The sequence below is a fragment of the Haliotis rubra genome, unplaced genomic scaffold (genome assembly GCF_003918875.1).
Source record: "Haliotis rubra isolate DU_JTF1 unplaced genomic scaffold, ASM391887v1 Scf1450, whole genome shotgun sequence".
NCBI lineage: Eukaryota > Metazoa > Mollusca > Gastropoda > Lepetellida > Haliotidae > Haliotis > Haliotis rubra.
Window position 1 is genome coordinate 176146 of NW_025765393.1, and position 6000 is coordinate 182145.

Genomic DNA, 6000 nt, shown 5'->3' on the forward strand with positions numbered 1-6000 from the left:
GCGACATGTGGAATAGCTTCGTGTGTGTGTGTGTGTGTGTGTCATCAACAGGTAACGTCAAGCACGGTGATGTGTAGATGAGGCGACATGTGGAATAGCTTCGTGTGTGTGTGTGTGTGTGTGTGTGCCTTTCAGCAACAGGTAACGTCAAGCACGGTGGCGTGTAGATGAGGCGACATGTGGAATAGCTTCGTGTGTGTGTGTGTGTGTGTGTGTGTGTGTGATCAACAGGTAACGTCAAGCACAGTGATGTGTAGATGAGGCGACATGTGAAATAGCTTCGTGTGTGTGTGTGTGTGTGTGTGTGTGTGTTTTTCAGCAACAGGTAACGTCAAGCACGGTGGTGTGTAGATGAGGCGACATGTGGAATAGTTTCGTGTGTGTGTGTGTGTGTGTCTTTCAGCAACAGGTAACGTCAAGCATGGTGGCGTGTAGAATAGCTTCGTGTGTGTGTGTGTGTGTGTGTGTGTGTGTGTGTGTGTGTGTCTTGCAGCAATATTTACAAACGCCAAGCATGGTGGTGAGGTGGAGCGTCATGTGGAATAACTTCGTTTGTGTGTGCGTGCGTGTGTGTGTGCGCGTGTGTGTGTGTGTGTGTGTGTGTGTGTTTAGTCTAGTTCAATTGTGCTAGCCCACTCTACTTACACACACTGAGCCGCCCAGTATGCGAAGCCCGGTTGTATGCGAAGCCGAAGGGGGGTTAGAGCCTCACTGAAGGGAATGAATAAGTATCAAACTATGTCGTGTTCTGGTGTGACACAACCGGGAATCGAACAACGACCTTTTTCTCCCTGTGCTGACGCTCCACACGACTACGAACAAATCGCATGTAAAATCAGCACTTTTTGTAAGGGAACAATCGAAAGGAGTCCCTCCTGCAAAATGATGGCATGTGTTTAAATAATTATGATATTCGACCTTCTATACGCTAACATGTTGCACAGTATGCCATTGCAGAGAGCATTGGTACACCAACACATGTATAAAGAAACTGCAGGCCCATATAATCTGAAAATCAACATCCATATCTTAGAGACGTGTGACAGCCCAGAACCTTACCGAGTTCCACCCAGGAGGAAATACTCCTTGCCAGCACTACGCCAAAGGAAAGTCAACCCTCCTTCCTTAATGACGGAGGTACCTATCTTCAGCTGACGTTGTGATGCGTGGACGTCCACTTCTTGGTCTGTCTACGGTGACCCCAGTCTGTCTGTAGGGACTGAATAAGTCTTATAACCGTGATACGGTGGCATCTGAAGGCGCTGGCAACCGCATTGTATGTCGACCCCATCTGCACCATCCCAATGGCTCTTTCTCACTCTGCAGCTTTTAATGGTAGCATATATCTCGTAGTTGTTTATCATATCATGCATGATAGTCTCTCTTTATACCCTATAGAATCATTCTACACGTGAAATGGATGAAAATACTGCTTGTATATTGCTACGTTTTGGCGATTGATGTTGCTATGTATAAACAGAAAATTGAAAAATGTTACTTTGCAAGCAAATATGTTAACAAATATAATTTTTGATGTGCCGAAACACTTTTTCACAGAATCAAAGACACGTTTTACTTGTTTTCACTAATGCAAATCAGCAGAAAGTGATTTAAAGACTGAAATCATAGGAATGATTTTTTTACAATTTTACACACTCTACAACAGTTGTATCTTGTTTTAATAGTAGAAAAATGGTAACTTTAAATAGTTTACTTTGTCTCAAAGCAGACTTTTATTTCATCCTTTCGTTTGGACATCTAAATCACTGTTATTGGTTTGTTTCGGCATGGTCGAAAATAGGACAATTTAACTATTCTGAAAAAGATGCATTTCCCCTTAATATGAATACATTGGAGAATTTGTTTTTGTGATTTGAATAAAACTGGGTTGTTAAGCTTTCTTGTCAACTAAAACCTTCTAATATATCTTTGATAGTTTTAAGTAATTCGTAAAGGAAGAAGGGTAAAGTTTCTTTTGGCGTTAGTGTATAGCTTCTGCCCTCGCTAGTGATCCCTAACGTGTTATCTGGAATACCTATCTGCTTACCGCACCGGGGTGACAAGCCACGAGAATACGCATTTGTTGTAATTGAGCCCAAAGTATAAGAAATCAATAACTTGATCATGAGAAATCTGCGAATGATAGGTGGCCGCGTGGTTTAGGTATGCGAGGAGTGTCACAAAGTTTGCCTTGACGTACATCCAAGAGTTTGCGTTTGATTGTCACGCATTTCATGACGTACGGTGTCTCAAGGTCACACAGAACGATATATACAACTGCATTTTGACGTACGGTAACGTAACGATATATGCAACTGTATTTCATGACGTACGGTTGAACTGGTAACGATATATGCAACTGCATTTTATGACGTATGGTGGAACGGTAACGATATATGCAACTGTATTTCATGACGTACGGTTGAACGGTAACGATATATGCAACTGCATTTTATGACGTATGGTGGAACGGTAACGATATATGCAACTGTATTTCATGACGTACGGTTGAACGGTAACGATATATGCAACTGCATTTTATGACGTATGGTGGAACGGTAACGATATATGCAACTGTATTTCATGACGTACGGTTGAACGGTAACGATATATGCAACTGCATTTTATGACGTATGGTGGAACGGTAACGATATATGCAACTGTATTTCATGACGTACGGTTGAACGGTAACGATATATGCAACTGCATTTTTATGACGTATGGTGGAACGGTAACGATATATGCAACTGCATTTCATGACGTACGGTTGAACGGTAACGATATATGCAGCTGTATTTCATGACGTACGGTTGAACGATAACGATATATGCAACTGCATGTCATGACGTACGGTTGAACGGTAACGATATATGCAACTGCATTAATTTCATGACGTACGGTTGAACGGTAACTATATATGCAACTGCATTTCATGACGTACGGTTGAACGGTAACGATATATGCAACAGCCCTCTCATGACGTACGGTTGAACGGTAACGATATATGCAGCTGTATTTCATGACGTACGGTTGAACGGTAACGATATATGCAACTGCATGTCATGACGTACGGTTGAACGGTAACGATATATGCAACTGCATTAATTTCATGACGTACGGTTGAACGGTAACGATATATGCAACTGTATTTCATGACGTACGGTTGAACGGTAACGATATATGCAACAGCCTCTCATGAGGTACGGTTGAACGGTAACGTAAAATGCAACAGCCTCTCATGACGTAGGGCTACGCGTGTAGCGTAAAATGCAACAGGATAACATGACGAACGGATGTAAGTCCCATTTCATTCAAAGGATTCTTCATACCACGTGTGTTTAATCGTAGAATGTGTGTTATTTTAAAGTATAGCTAATTTGACTACAATCGCCAATGGCTGAAGAGATGATGTAAATCAAGCTAGGATTGATGCTGGTAGCAAGTCCCCATGGTCCCTAGTATGGTGATCGGCCGTCTGTTGTTGGCGATCTAAAGCAACTTTTTTATATTGTATTATCTTTCATAGTTAAGATATTTTAGATTTTCCTAGTTTTACGATTATATCTGTGTTATTCTAGCTATTTTTACTTTCTTTCGCCGACAGGTTTTTATAATGACTTATTATGACATTATAACTTGTTAATGGTCAAGATATGGCTGAAATATTGCCGATGTGACTTAAAATCTTCACTCATTTACTCACTCTCTCATGACGTACGGTTAATTGTGTAACATTATATGCAGCTGCGTTTCATGACGTACGATTAAACATACAACGTGATATTCTACAGCATATCATGACGTACGATTAAACATACAACGTGATATTCTACAGCATATCATGACGTACGATTAAATATACAACGTGATATTCTACAGCATATCATGACGTACGATTAAACATACAACGTGATATTCAACAGCATATCATGACATATGGTACAAACTGTAACGTTAGATGTAACAGCGTTCGATGACGTGAATGTACAATAAAACGATACCCCAATAACACTGTATTTCCAGATTCCAGAAGCAGGGCCAACAACCCAGTGTGCACAGAAACCGACATTTACAGAACAACAAAAGAAGTTGGTAACTGAAAAAGAACAGAAGTAAAAAGAGGTGGAAAGGTTGTGCTATGATGTATAAAAATAAAGGTGACTCGCCTCTTCACATAGCAGCCGAGTTTGGGTCGGAATATAACGTTGAGCTCTTGTTGGAATCTCGAGCCAATGTGAACTCCTCAGAACATCCAGGGTGACACTCCACCCACAAGGCAGCAGGAAGGAGATCTGTGGACTGCGTGGAGCTGCTTAGCTTCTTGAGGCTGGAGCTGATGCTAATCTCAAGAACAATGCTGGTGACACACCACTCCACATAGCTGGCGAGAGAGGCTCCGTACAATCATTAAGACTGTTATTAAAGTTCGGAGCCTATGTGAACGATCGAAACAGAGTAGGAAACACAGCCCTTCACCGAGCTGCTAAAAGACGGTCAGTAGAATATGTAAACGTACTGTTAGCAGCGGGAGCTAGTCGGTACCTGAGGAACATGGCAGGCGACACAGCTTTCCATGCAGCATCCGAGATGGGAGTTTCAGAGAGTGTGGCTGCATTGATGAAGGATATGGTTGATGTTAACATACAGAATGCGATAGGTAACACCCCACTCCATAAAGCCGCTGGTAGGGGTCATTGCAGTTGTGTTGGTGAATTGTTGAAGGCTGATGCTGATGTGAACATCCAGAACAGAAGGGGTTCAACAGCGCTTCACCAGAGCCGGGAGACCTCCTACGAGTGTCTCAAGCAGATGTTGGAACAAGGTATCGATAACAGTAGCATGTTTCTCCCAGAGGAGAATGGTTGGGATGGGAGTTCTAGGATGTGGGTAGATGTAAACGTTCAGGACAATAGAGGCGACACACCCTACACAGAGCAGCAAAGTATGGCTCTACGGAAAACGTTGAGCTTCTGCTGAAAGCTGGGGCGGATCTTCGAGTGAAGAACAAGAGAGGAGACACACCTCTGCACAAAGCCACGTACAGGGGACATAAGAACTGTGTTAACGTCTTGTTGAACACTTTAAAGCCAAAGGAATCTGCAAGTTCTTTTTAACCTGATACTGTGAAAAATAGTAAAATCGGGACATACTTTGAGTACTGCTCTTGGTGATATGAGTTGCATGGATGTCCCGTCACTGACGACTGAAAACTGTAAATGCTCCATACATAACGGTGGTATTGATTTGTGACAAGGTGGGATTGAAATTGATTAACAGCTGTTGTTGCTACTGTTGCTGATATCGATGCACACCTGATGCTGATATTGATGCATGGCTGGAGAAAACATAACAGTTTCATTGGTATTCATTTATGGGTAACTTTAATGTTGAAACTCCGGTGATGATAGTGATGTCCAGTTAAGGTTGATAGTGACGAGTGGTTCACCTTGATGGCAGTGGATGTTATTGACACAGAACTAATAATGATACTGATATTGGACTAAGGTTGATATTGATTTACAACTGATGTTGTTGCTGATTTGGCTATAGCTAACATTGAGGCATGGCCAAAGCTGATATTGATGTAAGGTTAAAGCTGATATCAATGCAATTGTAAGCTGATATCGACGCGAGAAGACAAGGCTGCATCAACTGATGCATGGCTAAAGTTGACATCTATGCAAGGCTAAAGCTATATCGATGCAATTATAAAGCTGATATTGAGGCAATTATAAAGCTGATATTGAGGCAATGCTAAAGCTGATATTGAGGCAATGCTAAAGCTGATATTGAGGCAAGGCTAAGGTTAATATTGAGGCAAGGCTGAAGCTGATATTGATGTAAGGCTGAAGCTGATATGGATGTAAGGCTAAGGTTGATATCGATGCAAGGCTAGAGCTGATATTGATGCAAGGCTAAAGCTGATATGGACGCAAGTCTAAAGCTGATATTGAGGCAAGACTAAGGTTGATATTGAGGCAAGGCTAAAGCTGATATCGA